The sequence below is a fragment of the Diprion similis genome, chromosome 14 (genome assembly GCF_021155765.1).
Source record: "Diprion similis isolate iyDipSimi1 chromosome 14, iyDipSimi1.1, whole genome shotgun sequence".
NCBI classification, from domain to species: Eukaryota; Metazoa; Arthropoda; class Insecta; order Hymenoptera; family Diprionidae; genus Diprion; species Diprion similis.
The window spans coordinates 10,286,365-10,309,752 of record NC_060118.1 but is presented as its reverse complement, the minus strand read 5'-3'; the positions used below and the strand labels follow the sequence as shown (position 1 = coordinate 10,309,752).

Sequence of the window (23,388 nt, the reverse complement as noted above, 5' to 3'; positions counted from 1 at the left end):
ATGGAAACCAGAATTTTTTCGTCAGTCTATTTCTACTTCTACTTCCCTGCAGATATTGTCAGGTGAAAAAATCCTGATCAAGGTTACACGATAAATGGTTTAGTGATCAGATCAAAAAAGAAGAAGAACCAGATGATCGTTTGAGTATTGCTCATAAATGGAATCCATAATGTTCTCACGGTTATGCCAGTTCACGTACTTGATATTACCTCCATTCTCTGGAGATCCTTTGAGACGTATTCGAACGAAATCATAAGTCAAGGACTGAATATCCGCTCATCACTCGTCATAACATCCTGTCAAATCTGAGTCAACGCAGACATTCGTTCCGGAGTCTTGCCATGGTCAGAGTAAAAAATTTGTGCTACTAATATTCAAATCTTGTGAATGTGATTCATTGTTCAGTTTTGAAAGCAAACAATGTCCTCCGGTGCCCATTGAGAACAGAAAAAAAAAAAATGTTTGGACTCATTGAGTAGCTTTTCACCGATTAGCAATTTTTTTTTTGTTTTGTTTTTTGTTTTTCCCTTCTTTACTCGATGTAGTAAGTGATCAGGAAGCATCGCGTATTTGTGCTAAAGAAGATTATCTGCTCTGTGAAAACCCAGACAGCGATTAGAAGCATCGCCAACGCAGTGCAAAATCGTGTAACATAAGAACTCGTAGCAGCATGGCAATACGCGTTACAGCTCCGGCATCTATATACCTACACGCGTGCATATTTTATATAATAATAACAAGTGTGGGAGAGAGATGTCAGCCATAACCAGGTCGAGGGCATCCTATATATCCACACCCTGCTCCCGACTGACTTACCTTACTGACTTTACATTATACAGATACTCATTCATCGCGTCTTGGTAGGCATATGACTGTCCTGCTTGCGTGAACTATCCGTGCAAATCGCCTTCGCGAGTTTGCTTCGGATATTAGAATTTCAAAGAGTTGACTCTCAGGCTTGGGAAAATGACCGGAGATTTTTTTGAAAAAATTTCTGACCGTTTTCCGCGCAACGCAACCACTCGAGATGAAATTTTCTTCTTCAAACGCTGCGAAAACACTTTATTAGAAATTTGTTGATTTTCTAATTTCCATTTCTTTCAAAATTCTTGACAAAAGTATTGACTGTATTCAATTTGCATTCAAAACCGTGGATAAATAGTTCCTTCGCTATTGATTTTTAAGTCAGTATTTAATAAATTTTTACTATTTTCCTCTATTCATATTCTCTTTTTCGTCAATTATGCCACTCGTCCTCGTTCCAAACCGGTAAGTGGAGCGAGTCTGATTTCTCAATTTGTCTGAATGGCATCGTATATTATATAATTGAAGCTGTGGATGTATAGAAATAAAAGAAGCGTAATTTTTACGACGTGTATTCTTTAACTTGAGAGGTGATTTATTATAGACTCTATTAAAATTTACAGCTTCGCACTTTTGCTCCTCAGACATCATATTATCGCATCTCGATCGAATTTACACTCGGCAATTCATATTCGATTTCTTATCGGTAAAAAAATTCTTCTTGGTAATTAAAAAACTCGGTTATTTCACAAGCGATATTATTTATTTCTCATATATCCTTAATGATCCATGTCTGCATGCCTCTTCTCGTTAATTCGTATTACTTCTTATTAATTACAGTTTGTGTGCGAACGTTAGTGAAATATTGCGACAATCGGGTGAGAACTTGGCAAAAGAAGAACAAAAAAAAAAAGAAAATAATAAAAAACTTGAATTCAATTTTAGTTTTAAAATGAAGAGTGTTCACAATTTATTGCTCAATTAAGTTCGTCGCCGTTTTTTTTTTTTTCTTTTCTTCTTCTTGTTTTCTTTTTCTGGGCGTCAACAACAAAGGAGTGTGGCAAACATTTCCCGGGTAATGCGCGGGCGAGAAGAAGAGTTTAAATTTCAGCAATCACTTGCACACCTACCCAGCAGCTAGGCTCGAGCTTGATTCAGAGCGAAACGCTGACTCTGAAGGCGTCATTTGTGCCCGAGGAATGTGTAAAATTTATACGCAATATTTACGAGATTTTTTTCTCGAGTCGCGGAAAGTATATTTCAATTTTTCATTTTCTTCTTTTTCTTCTTTTCATCGATCAAGGAGAAAACAAAATTGCACGTTTTTTTTTTTTTTTTACCGAGTTTTTCAATTTCTCAGTATCGATCGCGAGATAACTTTATAGAGACGAACGTGAGTGACTGAGTGGCAAAGAAAAAATTGAATTGTTAAATATGACGAAAATTGAGAGAGAAACTTGATATCTGCGAGAATAAAAAGCGTTTACTTTACTCTGTGAATATAAACGACTAGTTTATACGGTTAATATTGCGTAACAAATGTTGGTTTTTTATCTCGCCGTTAATCACTGAAAAATCTTGATATCTGCTTCAGGTATGGAGAATTGTCGAGTCGCGTAAACGTAACTTGGGAGTGAAAATAGTGCGAGCAGTGCAACGATATCAAACAATTTGATATTCTTTTTTAATATAAAATGGATTCAAGGTACGTATACAGTTTAGAAATCGTAAAATTTGACGAATAATTCGAAATAGTTTTTTATTATTATAAGTTTTGAAACGTTGAAAAAAATTCATTAACTTCTTCAGCCAGTTGAAAAATTAAGCTCGAGAAAAACACGATGCGATAGTATTTTACCAAAGTTTTAACGCCTTGACGTTAAGGATGATAATCGAATTACCGAAGCTTGAGAGAGTGACAAAATTTAGAAGAAACGACAACGACAACAACACCATCGATGGTGGCGTTAATAAAAAGTGAAGGAAAAATGGGACATAAAAAAGAAAAGGGGGAGGGGGGGGGGGAGGGGAATAAAAAGAGCAACAACTTTAAGAACCAGTCATTAATTTCGAAATTATAGCAATAAATTCGGGGTTAGCTATATCAGATCGTAAAATGTATACGGCAGGGGATTCGGGGGTTGAAGTTCCGCGGGTCGAAGGTGACGGAGATAAAATCGGGGCGAGGAAAAAAGAAAAAAGTGGGCACATTCGGTACAGCCGCCTCTTCACGCGCATTTTCTATTTCAACTTGCCCAAGAAGAGGATCCAGAAATGTCGCATGTGAGACGTTATAACGTGCGTGACGAGAGCGAGCGGGGAAAACGTGTCGTTTATCGTCAAGCACGCGCTTAAACGATCACCCGAATGATGGGGCCCCGAATTTCTGCCCTCGTATCGGTATAAGCAACGCGGACTGGGGACCAACGTTTTTATAATATCTTACGAGGGTACGTGAGTTCAGACCAAAGTACTTTCTCTGCCTTATATGACTTCGCCCCGTTTTGTCACCCGGATTACGTGCACCGCCATTTTACGAGAGGCTGATCTCCGCATATATCTACTCGAGATAACTTGTCTAAGGTTGAAGAATGAAGTATGATTTTCTGGTTTTTCTGTGAAGTTCCGAATTTGGGACGTTCTGGAAAAGCTTGATTTTGGATTGTTTTGGACTGGTGGCACTTGAAGTAAGGAAGTCAAAGTTTTGCGGGATAACAGAGGTTTGGATGGTCGAAATGCGAGATTTAAGGGAATTCGAGTTACGCGTGAGTAAATTTTAAAAAGTACGGTTTTGATGGGGGGAAATTTGGAAGGTTGAAATGTACTCGCCTAGCGTCGTTTACTCGATGAGTGGGTGTGAAAAATGAGAAAAACCGAAAATCGGGGTGACTAGGATTCCGAAAATATCGAAAATCCAAAATAAAGAAAGATCAAAGTGGCGAAATTTCAAGAGACTGGAAATTCACTAAACCGAAAATCTCCAATCATTCGGAACTTGGATATTTCAAATTTTCAAATTTACTCATTTTCGAACTTCCGGAATCTTGACTTGTCGGAGTTGCACACTTTCGAATCTTTGATGTTTTATCAAAATTTGATTTCTTTACTTCAAGTTTCGTTTCCAAAAAATTCGCAATTTGGTGCTCGATACCTGAATAGACGGAATAGAGAATCTAGTCAAAATGTAAAAATTAGAGCCACGAAGTGTAAAAATTAAGCTGAAGGAGAGAATCGTCGGAAAGAATGGAAATACAGTCAACCCAAATTATCGGAATCATTTCACAGTAATCATTTTATGAAAGCCTCTTGTGTTATTAGAAAAAAAAAAAAAAATTTCACTAAAAGTTGAATAAACTTGTCTAAAACCTTCTTCAATTCTCAGCTTTTAAAGCAACTAATTTTCTCACAATTTTTCGAAGAAAGAATCACGAACTTCTTTCCCATGTTTGAATAAAAATTTCAACGATATCAGAAAGAATTTTTTTCTGTTTCAGGAGAATCTTTTTCAAAATTCAATTAAATGGAACAAGTTTTATTAGTCTCACATTTTTGTCGGATCAAAAACAGCTTTTTTTTTCATTCAGAGAAGCAGAGAATTTTAAAACTAAAGCATGGAACCTCGCTTTGATACTTCAAGTTTCTCAAATAAATCCTACAAATTCTATTCTATTTGAACTGAAACATCGACTCGAGAATTTGAGTGAAAAAATTAAGACGTAGTGCGATATATCGGTTAGTAAAACGATTGCATTTGCATGCGTATCTAACAACGAAGATGCTGTTTGCCAGTCGAGTAACATATATAATTCAAACATAATATCACGACGGTCATTTGATTTATCTCAGGTAGGGTATAAGGTACATGCAAAACGTGTACAGAGCTAATAACGAAGCAGTAGGCACATCGGCAAAAAGGTTACAGGTGAACGATGTGACCTTAGATAATAATAATAATAATCAAAGTGTCTTGATTTACTACCGGTGAAATGTATTATTACCTGATAATTGAATCTCCGGCGTCCTTGAATTGAATTCATAATAACCGACGGATGCCTGATCGGTCCTTTGGATCCATAGAAAACATCCTGAGGTCCTACCTTGAGTTCCACTGCGGCTCAGATCCCATATATGATCTCTTTCCAAAGGTCAGGACACGATTGCGTCGATCAGGCATTTCGACGCAGGATCAGTTCACTCAATCCTTATTAACACCCGGGTCGATTACGCAACCTTAGATATTTCGTATTCACTCCTCGTTTATCAAATCCACGAATCAATCTGAAGTTAGTTGTGCCTTCCACTGGCACAAATTTTCACACTGCAATGTTATGTCTTCACTCAACACTCCAACGATTATATTTGTTTAATTTTTTTTCATTTATGTTCATCAATTGTTGGATCGAAATTCATTTTCGAACAATAGTTTAATCGAGTTTCGTAAACTTTTTTTTTTTTTTTTTTTTTTCTTTATACTATTACTATTTAGTATTCATGTTAAATTTTTCGAAAAATCTTGTCTTTAACCTGCAATACTTTGAACACGATTCACGAAATTTCAAAATTACTTTAAATCAAGTTTTTTTCACAATTTTTCGTCCAATAAGAAATATCTTTGAAAATCGTTATAATTCATAGCAAGAGACCTTTATTGTAGATCGTTTAATTTCTTACAGAAATATATATTGTTTTTTACGATACGCCAATCGGTTGTTGAGTAATAAAATTCCAAAAAAAGAAAAAAAAAAAAAAAAATCCTTCGTTATTTACACCGAAAATCGAAAATGGAATAATATTAAGAGCTCAAACTCTAAGAGAATGTTTTTGAAAATAATATTTTTTTTTCTCCCACTCTAATATATACATATATACAGTAAATTACCCAAAATTAGTCCTGCATTTAGAATTTTTGCCTGAGTATATAAAGAGTGAAACTGGGTTACGTAACCACATTATCACAATGTGCTTACATTTTTTCCTCGTATCTACGCATTAATTTCTCAATTTTTTTCTACTCATTGCACAGAATCTTGGCAGCAACCAGTTTCCTCGCAGGTCGTTGGGTTCTAAGTTTTTATTCTCACGAGTTTATACACATGATATGTAACAAGTAACGTAAGAGAGGCTTGGCCAGTTCCTTTCTCAACTTTTGCGTACATTTTTTATCGTCACTCTTTTCTCTTGTATGTAACACTTGGCTTTGTTGGCCAAATTTCGTTTAATTCTCGGCTTAATTCTCATTGTTACTTGTTGGTTTTTTTTTTTTTTTTTTTTTTCTGTTTTTCATTTCATTTTTTTTGTACCTAAGAATGAAGTAGGAAAAAAAATTTACATCGCATTTATTTATCGTTTCCAGTTCTTGTTTTTTTTTTTTTTTTCTTCCAACTATCTCACAGATCGTAACGTAACCGTTACAGCAGTTTCTTCCTTTAACGCTGCGTCTTCCTCTTACGTATAGTAGGTATATAAAATTGCGAAAGTCACGATCTCGTTATAATACCAGTGAGCTGAGCTGCCATGCCTTATTATTACAGCACGATGTAAAGGTGTGAATTTAAATTTGACATTCACCGAAAAATTATCCTAATGCCTGGACATTTCATAGCTTGTGTTTCGCAGCTGCTTGGAAAGGAGGATGAAAAAAATTATCATTGAAGCCAGTTTCAACGAGTGTGTGAAATTTGAAAATAATTTTACGGATACGTTGTTGCGCAGTATTATACACCTCGGGTCAAACAGCATCGATATCTATCTAATCCCGGCATTCGTGTAATTACATATTAATGAATTTTTGCTCAATGGTTATAATTACAGATTACCTTGTGTTACAAAATTTCAATCCAAAGAACACCTAATCGAAAGATTCAATTGAGTATTATGTTCAAAGCAAGGATTGTCACATACTTTTTCCACTTATTTCTGTTTAATTTCGATCGCGTGTCGAAAGGCAATTACAACGTTGTTGAGAGGGAAGGGGGGAGGGAAGGAAAAAAATAAAGAAAAGAAAGGAAGAATGAGAACAAAAAATTTTTGTGAAAGTTTCTCAATTAACCATGTATACGTATACAAAGCGTTATGCGCATTTAGCCGTTTAATTTCATGTTTCGTTATACGTTGGACCCGATATTCCGTCGTCGAAACGTTATCATCACGTGGCAGAATCGTGTAAAGTGTACGATACGCGGGCAATTTTTTTTTTTTGGGGGAGGGGGGGGGGGGGGGTTGGACATAATAAGAGATAAGAAATTTTTTTTTGTGGATGTAAAAAAATTCCGCTAATATAGCAATTATCAACACGTTGGAAGGAGCGGGTGGTGGTTTTATTTATTAATAAAATTCTGGACGTATAAATTGTATAAAATAAGGGTTATTATTTTAGTAATTATACATACACCTCATGCCTGGGTCACGTTTTGTGGTCGTAAAGCCTTAAGCCAACTATCGGGTCACCCGATCGAACCGCGTCTTGCGTTACGAATCCAAACCGCAAAAGGCGATACGCCTTCACGTTTGCGCAACAATATCAAGGGGGAATTAGAAAAGTAAAGAACAAATTATTGCCCTCGGTATAAATCGAACCGCGATCTTGATCGGAATATCATAACGATTTTTGCTAACGGATTATAGTGTAATTGACAGAGAAATCAGGAAGATTTTTAAACTGTTTTAAGACATTCTTGTGTTTTTTTTTTTTTTAAGGGAATTTGATTAATCGATCAATGCCTCTGATGCATATTTTGAGAAATTTAATTCGAACGGGCAGATTTGATTTAATTTTTATCTAGCATTTTTATTTTTCATCGTTCCAAATGGTCAAAAAAAAGACAATTTATCAACGTCCAAGGAGGAAAAAAAATTTTAACAGGTCACCATTTTCGTAATTGATAGCATAAATTTGTATATAACGTTTAGAATTTTTGACATAAATCAGGTACCTATTTTGAAAATTCTGAGTATTCAAAATTACGAAAGAGGGTTTTTAAAACGTCTTCAATCGCGTTGGAAAAAGGTTATCGGAAGAAATTGGAATTTAGATATACTGGTGAAAAAATAAGAACGTGTGTCTTTCTTAAAAAAGTTTTTAATTTTTCAATAAAATATGAATCTAAATAGTTTCAGAATTAAATTTTCCGCTTAAGCATCACACTTCCTGAAAGAATTTTTGAAAAAATAAGTTTTTCATGGAATACGCGGACAAAAAAAAAACAAAAAAAAAACTATGAACTCCAATCAACGAAACGAAAATTATCAAGGAAAAGCAAAGATTGACTTCGATATTTCATTTCTACAATTAAGGAAGGACGGTTTTAACGCTTTTGCAAATATACTCAAGCGGGACGAAAATTTCGAGGACTGTAGAAAGTCGTCGACGAGATGAGAACTGCAGCGAAGTTTTGAGCAGAAACGAAACAGGTTTGAAGATTGAATTCGGATGTTAAAGCGGGTGGAAACGGGACGCGAGAGCTGATTATTACCGGGAGTCCTAATCCCCCGGGAATTTCTGCGTGCGTGTAAATTCAGGATCCGGTAAAGCTCGCGCGATATCCCAATATTGTGAATCCGATGCTTAGGATCTGTGGATGTGGATTTTGAGCGGAATGGTGGTCACGAAGAGAAAGGCGGGGTCGTTGACGCTAACGTTGACGTTGACGTGCGGAATTGTTAATGCGAGCTTGCAAAACCCCGCGAATTTGAACCGCCACATCCTGGGGTAATGACCTATTAAATTATTACGTTACGCCAAGTATTCCTGATACATTGGATCATTGAATGATGATCGTTGGATCATTCGATTTGTAATTCAGTTCTAGTAGTAAAATAGAATCAAATTTAGCCGGAATCATCCAATTTTTAAAGTTTTCTCAATTTCATATCCGCCATATTGGATCTATCGTCTCGGATTTTGAAATTATAAAATTCGGATTTCAGATCCGTAATCAGCGACCCGAAAATCCATCGAAAAAAGGGTGACTGACATGATTAACGGACTGAATCATGGATCAATTCGAAAAAATCGGTGAGTCGCTAGAAGAAATTGGTTGGATAATCGAAAAGATAGTTAATCAAAGTTTGTGCATTCAAAGAAAAAAAAAAAAATTGTTTGTAACTAGAGTAAAATTATACCTTGTTAGAATTTTTAACTGTCTCAAGAATTTATTACGTAAGTCTGTATTTTGGAATTTTGTACCAAAGAGTAAATTTTACTGGTTAAATAAATAAATAAATAAATAAATAAATAACTTGATCTGAAAGAAAAGAATGAAAAGCATAATTGTGGCAGAAATATTTTGCACTATAAGCTGTAACGATTTATAGTGAGACCTACAACAGTTTTGTTCAAATCTTAATATCGATTAATAAAAATTTTTATAATTTGTTCAACATCCGATTATTGGTGTAATTAGTAATATAGTTATCAGAATTGACGTAAAATCTATGGTTGTTTAATTAATCACACAGTCATTATCGATGATACAAAGTCCCGCAATGCTTCGCGGCTCTCCGAGACTAGACGAGTCTCGCGTCTGAATAAGACTGACGTGAACTACTTCGAATCGCGATTGGCTTGAGTCCAGATGGCGCCAGCGGCGTTTCCAAAATCGAACGGGAAGCCGTCTGAGCCGATTCCGACGCCCGGAATGCGCGGTTTTTCCGTTTCAGTTGGGATTTTGGGCCTTTTGATTGAATATAGGAAGATGAAAAATCGAAGGACCAGAAGATCGAATTTTTGAAAAAAGCGAAAACTTAATAAAGAATCTAAACATCTCAAAAGTCGAAGTATAGAGAAGTTAGAGAATAGGAATAGGATTCTCGATTTTTCTGTTCCGTGGTTTGATTTTTTGATACTTTGTGTTTCTGTATTTAGACTTACCATGTTTTTAATTTTCTGTACTTTAACTTTCCATACTTTTCAAATTCTACGAATATATTTTTCGTATATTTCTTATGAAAACTTGATATTCTGGTCCTTTTTGGAATGTGTAATTCTAGCTTTTTACTTCTACCCGTTAAAATTGACTGATGACGCTTCGAAATTCGAATTATAGGAACCTGGTGGAAAATTTACATTAACTAAAATGAAATTCATTGACTACGTGAAATAAATTTCAATCGAATTACATAAAAGTACTAAATAAAAATACTAGATACATAACACAATACATATATATATGTTTAAATGAGATCTGTCGTCAAAAAGAAAGCCGAAAAAATTCTCGTCTCGGTTTATAAAAAATTGAGAATATTGTTACTGTTTTTAGAAACAAAAATTGAATTGAGCTCTGCAACTCGCGAATTTTTCTTTCAACTCACTTTCATACAATAAGCTGGATTTTTTTAGATTGGCGACCAAAAATTCTGATCATTGAATAAATATGTATATTATATATTGTCCTCACGTTTTTCTTTCTATTCTAGATGTACAAAAATTTCTTGGGTCAAATTTATAATCCAGGCACATGATACGCCTCACATATGGTTGACCCTTAATTTCTCGCGACTTCTTTTGGTTCATCGGAGGACGCAAAGGGCTAGGATCGATGCGATGGGATGTACATCTGGGTGGGGAAGATCAGGGGTGATAAATGACCGCAAGAAATTTAAGCATAGAGAGGATTCGGGTCCAGCGGGTGATCCCGAGGGAATCTGACCTGCGTCAGGCATCTCGCCTCGCCCTTCGCTCTTATAATGTAGTAAATTTGACGACAGAGTTCAAGTTTGTTTTTTTTTTTTTACCCTGTTTTATGTTTGAGGAGGAAATTTAAAAAAGACTGTAGGTATTATTTTTTCCAAGAAATCGCTGATTACGAATCTGAAATAAGATTTCGAAAATTTAAAATGGTGGAGGAAAATTCCGAATTTGTTCGAATACGGTAAAAAAAATTCCGCCATCTTGAATTTTTGAAATCCGATTTCAGATTCGTAATCAATGACCCGAAAAACTTATAATTTATGTAAAAAAATCTACCAATATATTCGTGCAAAGGGTTAGCTTTCTCGAAAACGAATTATTCCCTCAATTTTCACGATTTGTTTCAATCAATTTGTTTCTAACAATAATAATTTATATTACATCGCAATAATTACTCTCGAGTATTGAAAGGATATTGGGATACTATCAAAAATAGGAAAAAACTGCCAAATAATATCTTTCCAGTTCTCTAAAAATACAAAAAAACGTATACAAAATTTTTCCACCATGATTTCCTCCGCTGTTTCACAGCTGTTGATCGATTTCCCGAAATGGAAATCCCCGATAAATTAATTGGAGTCAATCAGCAGCGGCTGCATTCGGCAAACCGAGTATGTATCGAGTGCCGTTCCAGCACTAATGGAACTCGACCGATGCTTTATATAAGCCGGCTGCCGTGTTTGCAGCGAGCGAAAACTCGACACCAGTGGAAATTGTCAGCCTCTGCGAATTTGGTTCGGATTGAATTTTACCGCGGCTGCAATGTTACGATACTGTTATCGAGAGACTAGGTGTTATTGTTTTTTAGACCTCGTATACTGGATCCACAGATTCGCGAATTTGTTCGGTCCTCAGTGAGAGTTGGAAGGAAAACAGCGAAGAGGATTGATAATAGAAGTGTCGTAATTTACAGATCTGCAAAATTCTTTCAAAAAACTGCTGAACGAAATACGATGGCAATTATTTTGATCGAAAATTCCATTTCTTACAAAAATTCCACCCTTTTACTCATTTTATCTATTATCAAACCGCTTCGTAAGGTAAGGATTAAAAAATTATGTTAAGTGTTGTGGTCTATACAATGACATGCAATTTTTCGAAAAAAAAACAAAAAAAATGTACACTTTATATTGTGTAATAATAGCATGCTTACCTATTACAACAATAATCTTAGGGGTTGAAAGTTTGGATTTTTTACATGAAAGTACCCCACATAAGCTGCTCTCTCAGTGAAATAAGGATACTCTTGTCACATTGTAATTATCTCGGATGAAAAGTTTAAAAGTGAGGAAAAGAATACGGATATCTTGACAAACGTAAAAAATATGAAATTTTTTTAGTCAAAAATACTTCTCAGGGAGCACTTGCAGACTTGTTAAAAATTGTCGAAAAATAGTATTTCAATTCACAGATCATAACACATGACGTAAATATCTTTCATACGAGCCAAAAAGTGGAATTTTGGTCAAAAATGTCATTCAAGGTACTAAAATACGTCGAAAATCGATTAATTTATTCATTTATCGATTTTTCGAAAAAAAAAAAAAAAAAATTTCCGAACTGTGTAATTATAATAAATCGACAACGAGGGTTGGAAAATATTCCCAATTTAAAAAAACAAAATCGTAAAAAAATAAAAAAAATAAAAAACAAACAAACAAGAAGGAAGTGAAAGCGACTCTCGCAAATCGGCAAAAATTTATAACGATTATACATCCCTCGAGAACAAAGCTGCAGGCAGAGGAATATCGTGCACTGCTCTGCTCTGCACTTGTGAGAGCCTATTAAAGTATTTGCATGGAGCGGTAATGAAGCGGTGAGCACAGAGTTCACTCGATTACCGCAACATTGTTAAATCGCGCAGTCATTGTCTTTGGTCTGAACTCGGCCGATCGATGAACCCGTTTCGGGATTAAAGCTCGGAGTTCAGATTCACCGTTTCGGTTAGCGATACCTACGCCTGAAAATCGTGCTGCAAGCTAATTGGCTCTTTGCATGACGAATTTTTGAAAGCAAATTATTTACCCGAAACAACATAAATGATTGGAACATGTTTATATATATTTTGTTTTGTTTTGTTTTTTTCGATTAGATAATGAATTTTAAACAAGTGATTATTTATTTATTTATTCATTATTTTTATTCGCTTACTAGAAGGTAAAAATCACGATCCAATTTTCTTACTTTTCACTGATTTATTCGATATTAAGATAATTAGATTTTTTTTCTCGTTTCATATTTTTTATTATAATATATTATGCCGATTATTTTTTTTTTTTTCATATAATTATAAATCTAACAATCTTATCAAAGCAAGAATACGAGAGGAAAAAAATCATTTATTCTACTTTAAAGAAGTTGAAAGATTTCTTCTGAAAGCTGAATGTTCGATTCTTCAAAATGGTGAATAAAAATCTTTCAGTATTCACCGTTTTGACTTTGTAACTTTTCATTGCGATCTACGCACTTTGCAATAATACGTGCTGCGTGTATTTATTTATCTTTGAAACAAAACTTTGATCTCCCGTTCTCCAATTTTTGAATAAATAAAAAAAAAAATTTCATTTCCATTAATCGATATGATTAAAAAATTTTCAACTTTGACTCCAAATATGATTATATAAACGGGACGAGAATTACGCGAGTCCCAAGATGTAAGAATTAAAGTTTTATTTTCCTGTACACGTAATTTGTTTAATTATAGGTGATTTGGACTTAGTTGAATAACTTTTAGGATTTCGTAACGTCAGTGATGTTAAAGAGTCGGGATCTATGATCCGCTGAATAACTTTCGCTTAAGTTATAATAATGCATATTGAAGATGAAACCCGTTATTAATAAATAAATAATGAATAAATAAATAAATAAACAAACAAATATGAGACGGCGACATTTGATATTTTGGTTTTCTCAAGCAGATATAAATCGAGTGAAATTGAGGAAATAAGGAAAAATGGAAACGCGATGTGAATACAATCCCAATCGCAATTTCTAAGGCAAAACATGCAGACTCAAAGTCAAGAGCGATTCGTAGTCGCCTGGAACTCGAACTCGGAACTCTACGAAGATCAAATCTTGTAACTGTTTTACATAACAGCTTAGATACAACAGCATCAATCTGCCGACTTGGGACTTGATTATACACCGAGTCCACTATCAATTGTCCAAAAACGAATTTGTGTTCAAAGTGTTTTATTTAGTCGTAAGGGATGCAACAATTTCCATAAAAAATCGTTGAAAATAGCAAAAATTGTGCTACTCAGAATATATTTAATATAATATTTTCGCTTATTTTTACCTAATTCTGTACTAGATATTTGAAAAAAAAAGATTTTTTTTTTTTCACAATATTCAAGATCTCAACGAAGTGAAAATATGCACGGTTGATTCCTGATTTGTCGCAAATTACTCAAGTCGTATATTATAATGAGAATGAAAGAAATTCCGAGTGGGTGTAATAAGACGAGATGAAATAATTGAACGTAAAGTTAATTGCGTTCTTTCCTCCCATTAAATAATTCGTGCAACTTTCCTTCCTGTTTAATATCCATTATACTATACCGCAATATTTTAATTACATCCTTATGCATGTATATTTGAATCCTTCCTCTTAATTCAAAACAATTAGAAACGCTTGCGGTACGATCGCGTAATTTTTTTTAATACGAATCAAATTTCCAAACAAGTTATTTACCGCGTCGTTTCAATAGCAAAAATCGGTTGATCGTTAGATATTCCAACGAATTTCACGAAAGAGGAACAACAGAAAATGGAAAGAATAAATCGAAACAGCACACAGAAGGGAGAAAATTTTTTATTCCAATTCAATAAATATAGTTCATATAGACCGATATCTGCTCTCCATGTCGAGTCACTGTATGTTAAATGTGTATCAAGTGAACATCCATATTGGAAACTAATTCAAACGCGGTGGCTTCGTTCAATTGAAGTAAAAGAAACTTTTCATCGAGCGAGTAGCATTAATTAACGAATAAAATTGAACTAGAGAATAAAATAAAAATATTTGATATTCGTGTTGCAAAATTTTCACTTTTTTCATCACGTTAACAAATTTTTAATAAACTGTTTCTCAATAATTTCAAAATCGGTAAAAAAAAAAAAACAAATCAGAATTCGGTGAATAAATAAACTCTAAATTTTGAAGATTTCTACAAAACGAATACGAATTTTGATGATGAGTCAACGAATGTAATAAATTTTCGTAATCTAAGTCCAATCCGAGGAAGGAGTGTCAGAATATTTTTATTAAACTGACAACTCTTCTTTTGCTTCCAAACATTTGACTCAATTCTATATTTAGACAGTTTATAAATAAATCAAACCGTTAAGGAGAAAAAGAATCCAAAAATTTATTTTACCTGTTATTTGAATGGAAAATGGAAAAAATCAATATTAAAAACTCAAATTTGGCTGAGACGTTCCTATTTGAGAAGCTTCACCAGAATTTCTATCTGCGTTTGAAAAAAAAAAAAAAATTTGGAACACCCTAATACCCCTTTTTCACAAAATCCATGATGACTCTTTTTCATATCGCAAACAACAAAGTATTATATGTACGTTACTTTTTTAACTAAACAAATTAAGTTTCTAAGTATATTAAAGCAATCGATACTATTTTTCTGCTAAACTTTAGATATTAAAAGAAGAAATCGAATTATTAATTCAAGAATAACTCTTCTTAGTCACATCTGAAAATGTGAATGAAATAAAAAACTAAAACCAATTTCAAAAAACTGCAAATACTTTTAAGATCGTTGACATGAAATCTTTCAAAGGTACCAAAACCTCTGTTGACCAGTCTTGAAATCGAAATCTTGATTTCCATGATATAGCGACGGCGGCAGAGTAAATGCGATCATATCGATATCATTATGCAGGCAAGTAGAGTTTCCGTGTAATTGGTGATATCGGTTCTATCACGCGAAGCGTATATACTCGTAAATTATTTATTACTGTTCCCGCGGTATAAGGTACACACTGCATCGGTATATCGGTAGTAGCCGAAACGGAGGTACGTCATTAGCCGGCGTAAGCATCCTCATAAATCGAGAGTTTAAGAGGCCTTATAGCCACGGCACGGCCAAAGAACGTTAAGGAGTCTCGCTGCTTCCACGGCGGCGTGGCGGCGGCGTCGAGAAACTGGAGGCCCGTCCCGTCCGGGCTTTCATCTCCTCCAAAATTAACCGAATTAAGCTCAATTATTATAATTCACGTTGATATCGGCCGCTGCCATTACCGTTAAGCCGTAGGCGCGTCCCTCGCCTCACTCCAAAATGTCAACCCCTTAAAACCCCGCATCGCCCCCGCAGTCAATAATTTTAGCGATTAACCAACGTCGACGAATTTCCTCGCTGCCTTCGTAGTTTCGGAATTCAAATACATACCACCCCGCCATCTTTGATCTCTGAGAATATCAGGCTGCAAGAAATCGGAATCGCCAAAATATTTGAAAAAATTTTTTCATTCGTTCGTTTTCGATCTACGACCTAAACTATTTTCTAATTCCTTCATATTTACGAGAAACGAGAAAGAAATAAACTTTTTTAAATTCCTTATTGAGTTAAATTAATTTACGGAAATTAACGTTTTTTTTTTTTTTTTTTTTATTTTTTTATTTTTTTTGTTTTTTTTTTTTAATTAATTTCTTCCATTCAACTTCGTTTGTTTGAATACAATATTTTCAATTTTATTCTACATAACTCTCAATAATTTATTCTAATTCAAGTGAGTTCCAAAAAATTTCATTTCATTCTTTTATATTTCCTGTTAATTCAAAATAATCGTTCTTAAATTTAACATAACTTTTTTCCTCATTTGCTCTATTTATTTTTTCTCTGTAAACAGATAATTTCGGCACGAATCCAAACTAATTCAAATTAACTTTGAAATATTTTTGAAAAATCTCATTTCAGAGTGAAAAAACAAATTTCAATTTCAAAATTCAGCAATATCGTCATTTTTGTTACACAACTGCCAGCCAGATATTTTATATTCTGCTACATTCTTTTCGTGAAAATTTATAAGAAAAACAAACAAACAAAAAAAAAAAAAAAAAAAAAAAAAAATAATGTAAAGTACGTGGGTAACGAATTTTCAATGGCAATTCACCACCTGTTCATTTCAATTGTTATTATGACGTTGACTCGCTTGAATAATTTTTAATGTAGCAAATGTTTTTCGCAATTTTGCACCCCGCTGCAGTTCTTCGTATACAAGAATCGAAGAGTCCGAACGAAGAAAAAATAAAATATTGCAAATTCTTGCAAGATAAATATTTCATTCCTCTATAAATGAAAAAAATTTTGTAACAGAATTGAAGTTTCCGTTATTCGATGTTAAAAATTCGCAAACAAGTGTATCAATATCGCACAACATCGCTGAGTAATATATATGCAAAACGCGAATTTCGCCGGAATTCTGCATTCTCCCGTTGCAGTGGAGCTAAATTAATTATCCTAAGTGACCCGACGATGGAAACTAGGATTTGGGAAGATCCGTTACGGAACTGGATATGAAAGCATATCTTGACAGTGGATCAGAGGTAGCTGCAGGTCTGCACGAATGGAATTTTGCAGCCGTCGCTCAGGGATGTGCAATACCTCTGACGTAAACGCGGGGGTTAAATTTCTCGTTATTACAAAGGGGATCTCAGCTCGCCCAGATTTACCTGAAACTGAAACTATTGCATTGCAAAATTCCTTGTGACGGGGACCAGGAGACGCGAGCTTCCCGAGTGGCACACAATTTCCAGCCTCGATGGACGGATGTGAAAGCACTAATTAAGCTTCTCATAATAGAGTCAGAATCTCGAACTACGTTTCTCAAACCTACTTCTGTTAGTCTGTATAATCTGCGATTATAGCCAATATCTTCACATATATACACACAATTTTTTTCTTTGGGGTAAAAAGATCTTCTGATTTTCGCAAATTTCTTCGATATTTTTTTTTCTTTTATTTTTCATTCGCACAACTAAGGCGATACAGTTATTTTGGAAAAATCATTGGTGCTACGGTTAAATCTATTTTATTTGGAGTTTTATTTATCTATTTTTGAAGACTAATTTTTTTTTGCCAAAAATATCACGTTCCGTTTTGCACAATTATAATTTTTCCGCGGTAAAATTACATTTTTGTATCATTCGTGTATATATATATAATCAGATTTCAAACTTTTTCGCGCCATTTTTTCTCTTTTAAGTATTTTGCGAATTGGCTAAATTTTTTATGTTTTTCTCATACCGGAAACAGTTTTTTCATATTTTTTCTCCTTCTATCGAAGGTCAATATTCCATGAATATTTAGTTTCTCCGAAAGTCTTGACCACTTTTTTTTTTTAAACATTTTAATCCGAAATATGATCCAGAGAACGGATATATTTTTTGATTCGACATTTATTTCCGTCTTGTAATTTGGCGATTAGTCACAGCTGAGTTATTTATTTGATCATATCTAACGGAGGCTGTACGCCTTGAATTTTTTTTTCACGGAAGATTATGATGCATGCATGAACTGAATAGCATTGCGTCGTTACAGGAATAGGATCTTGCAAAATTAAGGTGATTCAAAGGTTCAGGGTGTACAGCATGGTCGTAAAAGTCACGGGAACGTTCGACGATAAATTTTTTATTGACTATCAATTACCGCTCAAACGCTCTTTATTTATTTACTTGTCTGTTTATTTATTTATTATCCTCGTTTCTTTTTACTTCATTCTTTCCACCCATATTACACCGATTTAATGTCCTACGCAAAAAGTAATTATTCTCAATCAAGGACTCTGTATATATATGTGTGTAGAAATGATTTCACTCTGCAGAAATCGAAGGTCTGAAAAGAGCTGAAGGTATGAAGGATGCGTGAGGAATTCGAATCTGACACGAAATTCCCAGAGCGATCGTCAAACGATTGGTTGCAAATCCTACTCACTTCATCTCCGTTTTAGCTCTATTTGTTATCATCTGTTTCTTCGCTTGGATGAAACTACGATATTTGAATTTGCTTCCTTTGACGTGTTTTGCACGTTGCACTGCACTCGCTAATTAGGTGCATATAAAGCTTCACGCAAAATTAAAGAGAAAGTATTCCAAGCAGCTTTATATTACACGTAGGTATTCCGACTACGTCATGGCTTGAGGAAGCGAGGCAGAAACGGGGAAAAAAATTGTACAAAAACTTAAATTAAGATAGATAAATAGAAAAATGTGGCGTTTGAAAAACATGAAAGACGTGCAGCTATGATCAGACGATCTCCCGTAAACTCTGTGTGCTCGGCCAACTTTGCTGTGCTTTTTCACGGAGGAAAAAAATCTAAAAGATGGCGGAAAAACGAGAAAAAAAATATAAATAAATAAATAAATTAGAAAACAAAAATTCAAACGACAATTATCCGAATACTAAAAAAATCAAGATTTTTTTAAAAGTTTTTGCATCAGCTAAATGGATTATAGTTTCGGAAAAAACTTTGCGGTGTAATTTTTTTCGTCAATACACAGATTGAAGACAATATTTTTGTTTCTTAAGTGTTGGAATCAAAATCTCGAAAGATAAAAAAGTCGAAGAGCCGAAATTTTCGAGATACAAATGACGAGTGTATCGAAATTTGGATTTTGTTTTCCCGAAAGTTCATTCAACCGAAAACCCTTTGATGCCATGCGAAAGCGTATTTCCCACGTCTTCAACCATCGATAATTTGACTTTCGAGACTTCGTCCGGTCTAATTTTTGCTCTTTTGAAATTTTGTACCTACCCTATCCGGATGGACGGAAGTAAATTTATTAATTGGGGCACGAATTTGGGAGAATCCCGGCAAGACCGAGCTGCAGAGGCGAATCGCGTTGCGGAGCATTGTGACCTCCGAAACTTGAAACTTTCGAATCCCTTCGGAGAATCGGGCAGCCCGGACTCCCTGACCCTTCTCATCTTTCGAACGGGGTGATCCAGTGACCCCTTTTCTGAACCTGCAGGGCCGAAACGCTTCGCACGCGAGGTGAATTAGGACGCCGAATTTGCAGTTGATTACGCAACTCCCGGTCCTCCAGTAACTTCGAAGTGTTCTCCTTATTTGAGAAGAAGATCGTTTAATAACCTCCTTTAGACGTGTTTTGTAATTTTTATTTATCAAATTATTAAAAGTAAATTTTGCAGGTGGAAATAGAATCGAGAAGCAAGCGAAGTGATTTTTTTCTCTCAATTTGACACGGAATCGACCCTGATAAACGAAATCATTGCGGATCACTTGATACTATCAGAAGATGGTTGCTAAGAAGTCATCAAAACTGAAAAACGAATGATTTCGATTCAATAATATTTGACTCATTTTTATTTTTTCGTTCGTTTCTGGTTCACCAAGTGACTCACACCGGTTTTCAATGATTTTTTTATCGTTCAAGATCATTTCCTGTCTGGCTGGACCGGTTTAGTTAACGCTTCAGAAAAATAACTGTAACTTCTTGAATGATTCGAATTTCAAAAAATCCTTTTAGTGACTTATTCTTAAAGATCTAAACTTTGAAAATGTGGAAAAAAAAATCGATTTTTTCGAATTTCCATACCAGAATACCCTCTGAACTGAAAAGTGTTCCTTCAAATAATTCGAGACTCTTTCGACGAGGATCGGAAAATATCGATCGAATAAAATACGAATCGATATCGTGATCGCCGTGGGCGGATGTTGATTGCGTTACGGTGGAATGCTCGAAGGTTACGGGGTATTAGGACCGCGTCCCATTTACACATCCAGAGTCGAATATGGGCATAACATAATCCCTCAATCTCGCTATAGATGTGTGAGTGAAGATTGTGTTTCTTACAAATACGAATATAATAATACACAGCGGGTCTATCAACGATCATTTACCTTCCGTCGTGTGCAATAAAAAAATACTCTCGCTAACAATTGATATTTAATATTCATGGCCGTCGCAGCTCTATTGCCAAATCCGCATTCTGCCATGCGTAAACGATGCCAGTTTGTAAATTTACATTTGTATCGTCGACTCGATCTCAACATCTGCCTTCGAGTCGTCATTTTTTCATAATCTTACTCCCGAAGAATCGGTATAATGTACTTACATTACAGACGTCGTTTTGATTCCCATTCAAGTATTTCACTTCGTTTCTATTCATTCCGCATCCATTCTGCACGATCTCTGCACTAAATTTCATCTCTGATAGATCCCATCGATAACTACGTTCGCCTTCGTCAATATCGGTATCAAACACCGCGAGATATCGCGTGTCTGTGAAAAAGATAATACCCGAAAATCAACACTTAGATCTATGCGACCGATATTTTCTCCCATTACCAATATCGCGTTGGGTATCAAATTCCCTCTTCCGCATTATCATGTACTTAATACCTGCAACGGAAACCGCTGGCACTTGTTCGATTCGGATAATGGCACAGAGAGATTCCCGTTTTTTTTTTTTTTTTAATGGGAACAGACGAATAATTGAACGCTTTTTTATTATCTCTTACGATATATTCTCTTCTCGATTTAGAGAAGAAAAGCAAAACCTACTTTGCAAGTTTTACTGATTTTTTTTTGCCCCAACGAATAAAGTAAATCTGGAAAAATGAACGATCAAGTTACGGTTATGAATACGAGATTCAAAATTTTGTATGTTTTCCGGAATTATTCAGAAACGCGTTATTTTATGCCTATGTATTATCGTTAAAATTCTTCGTCTTCGTTAAATTGCTTTGAAATATTTTGATACCGAACTTTTCCACATCCTATAATATTTTTCAACTAATTAATTGATACAATTTCGGCAAATTTTTTAGGAAACCGAAATATTCACTTTCGACACATCATTATTATTGTTAACAACATTCAATCCTAGCAAGCAGGCAACGCGAGTTGCATTTGCGTCTGTCTAGTCGCGACTAGCAGGCGTTAGAAAGTGAACGTTCCGATCGGGATAAACCTTAAAATAAAAATCGTCGAGCCTCTATTGAAAAAAAAAAAAAAAAAAAAACGTCACCCTGTAGGCGCAAGAATTCATCTGCAAAAAACGTGAGAAAATCTCTGCCGTTTTATTTCAAAGTTTATAAAGAAATTGCTATACTTTTTGAAAATTTCAGAGCAATTTCTGAGAACTTCATCAATTGTCTCCAAATCAACGTAGAGAAATGAAAAAAAAATTCCGTCGTTTTGGAATTCGTTGAAAATAAGAATTTCATTTAGTACCAAGGTTCTTGGAATGTATCGACAAAGATGGCCGGTTTTTTTTTTTTTTTTTTCTTTTTCCTTATTTTTATCATCCTTCTTTTTCTTTCAACAGAAAATGGTACACGTATAGAGTTTTCTGACGAAAAACACGTTTCAGAAAAGTGTTTCGAGCGCAGGAAAACCAGCACGTATGCTTATTGACAAGAGAAAAGTTTCAGTCGGTGTTCAGAAAGTGAGAAAATAGCGACACGTATTCGTTTTCTCTGGGAGGAATATCCATACATAACGTTTGGGCAATAACTCCCCGATGGGGTGGGTCGTGTATTGATTTATTCGTCAGTTCGTAGTTTCGTGAGGTAAATAACAACCGGCGTTGGTGGAAGGCAGAACACGCGACGTGACATGACAGGCACGACGACGACGATGACGATGCTGCAGCGACTCGGATATACGGACTCGCCAAATTCCTGTAATGTCCTTTGGTAATGGATCGTTGCAAATAGAGACGGATAATTGGTCCTTTCTTCTCTCTCTCGAAAATGGGTATAATTCTCAAACGTCACGACGATGTTTATGAGATACCCTGTGCACACGTGCGTCTGCACACACGTCACCCTCTTATTACGTATCGATTTCATCCCCATTTAAGATCCTTCGCCAATCGGGGGTGGATTTAGGTTTTGCCATGGTGAAGAAGCGGCTCTAGACTGGCCGTGAGCCAGACTTTTAACTTCCCGTTCTCACACTACAGCTTCCAGTTTACAGAGAAGAGAAAAGAATAATATCCAATTCGAATTTCGGACTACAAATTCAGATTTTTGATTAACCATATTGCAGCCCCCGGATAATAATTTACATGAAATGATGACGATTTAGTTGATTTTGAACCACTGTGATGGAGCCATAAGCACAAATTTTTTAAATCTAACCTTGGATTTGTTAGTGGTGAACCAAAAAATCTGCAATTATCAATTTCTCTCAAAATGGAAATGTTTTGAGATTATTTTCACCATATTGCAACTCCAATTTTCACCATATTGAATATCGAGATGTGGCAATATCCAGAAATGCGCTAACGCGACAAAGCAGAGAAACACCTCTCTCATGTGGCGAAATACATATGAATGCACAGACGCAGCACTGACTTCCTAAATAGTTCATAAAAAGCAGGCAGACGATGAGACCAGCGTCAGAACATCGAGACCAAAGCTAGACGCGTTATTTAAAGATTTAGCCTGATTATAAGTAAAAGCTTCTGTGAGCTCGTTATAACCAAATTCATTTCATTGTAACATAATAAAGTTAACTTTTTATACGACTAAGTTTTAACCATTCAATCGGCAAACGAACTACCTAAATAAATTGTTAGTTGTCAGAAGGATCTCAGGATCCCGATTACAACACATTTAAGATTCTTCATACTTATATATTGACGATTATTGATTGCAATGACTGAAAAAATTGTCGGGCTCAGAAGGAAAAAAGGATAAATGAACTCATTTCTCTGCTTGATTACCAAACAATATTGTGCGAGCGGTTTTTATCGAGATATTGCTAAGATCGTAACATGTATCCTTAGCATGAATTGCAATAAAGTGATTTACATCCCTTAAAAATCAACCATACTACAGCAAATTTGCCAACGTGGGGCAAAGTACTGGATGTGCATTCCGTGAATTCTGTAACAAAGTGCTGGACC

The 23,388-nt window shown here is 35.1% G+C and overlaps 1 protein-coding gene across 1 annotated transcript in view; it reads right to left on the bottom strand.

Moving 5' to 3' along the window:
* LOC124414827 overlaps window positions 1-16,105 on the bottom strand; it is a 33,063-nt gene extending 16,958 nt beyond the window's left edge. The window contains exon 1 of the mRNA XM_046895912.1: window positions 16,088-16,105. The gene's annotated coding sequence lies outside the window, so the exon portion shown is untranslated. The remainder of the gene's footprint in view (window positions 1-16,087) is intronic.
* Between the last annotated feature and the right edge of the window lie 7,283 nt (window positions 16,106-23,388).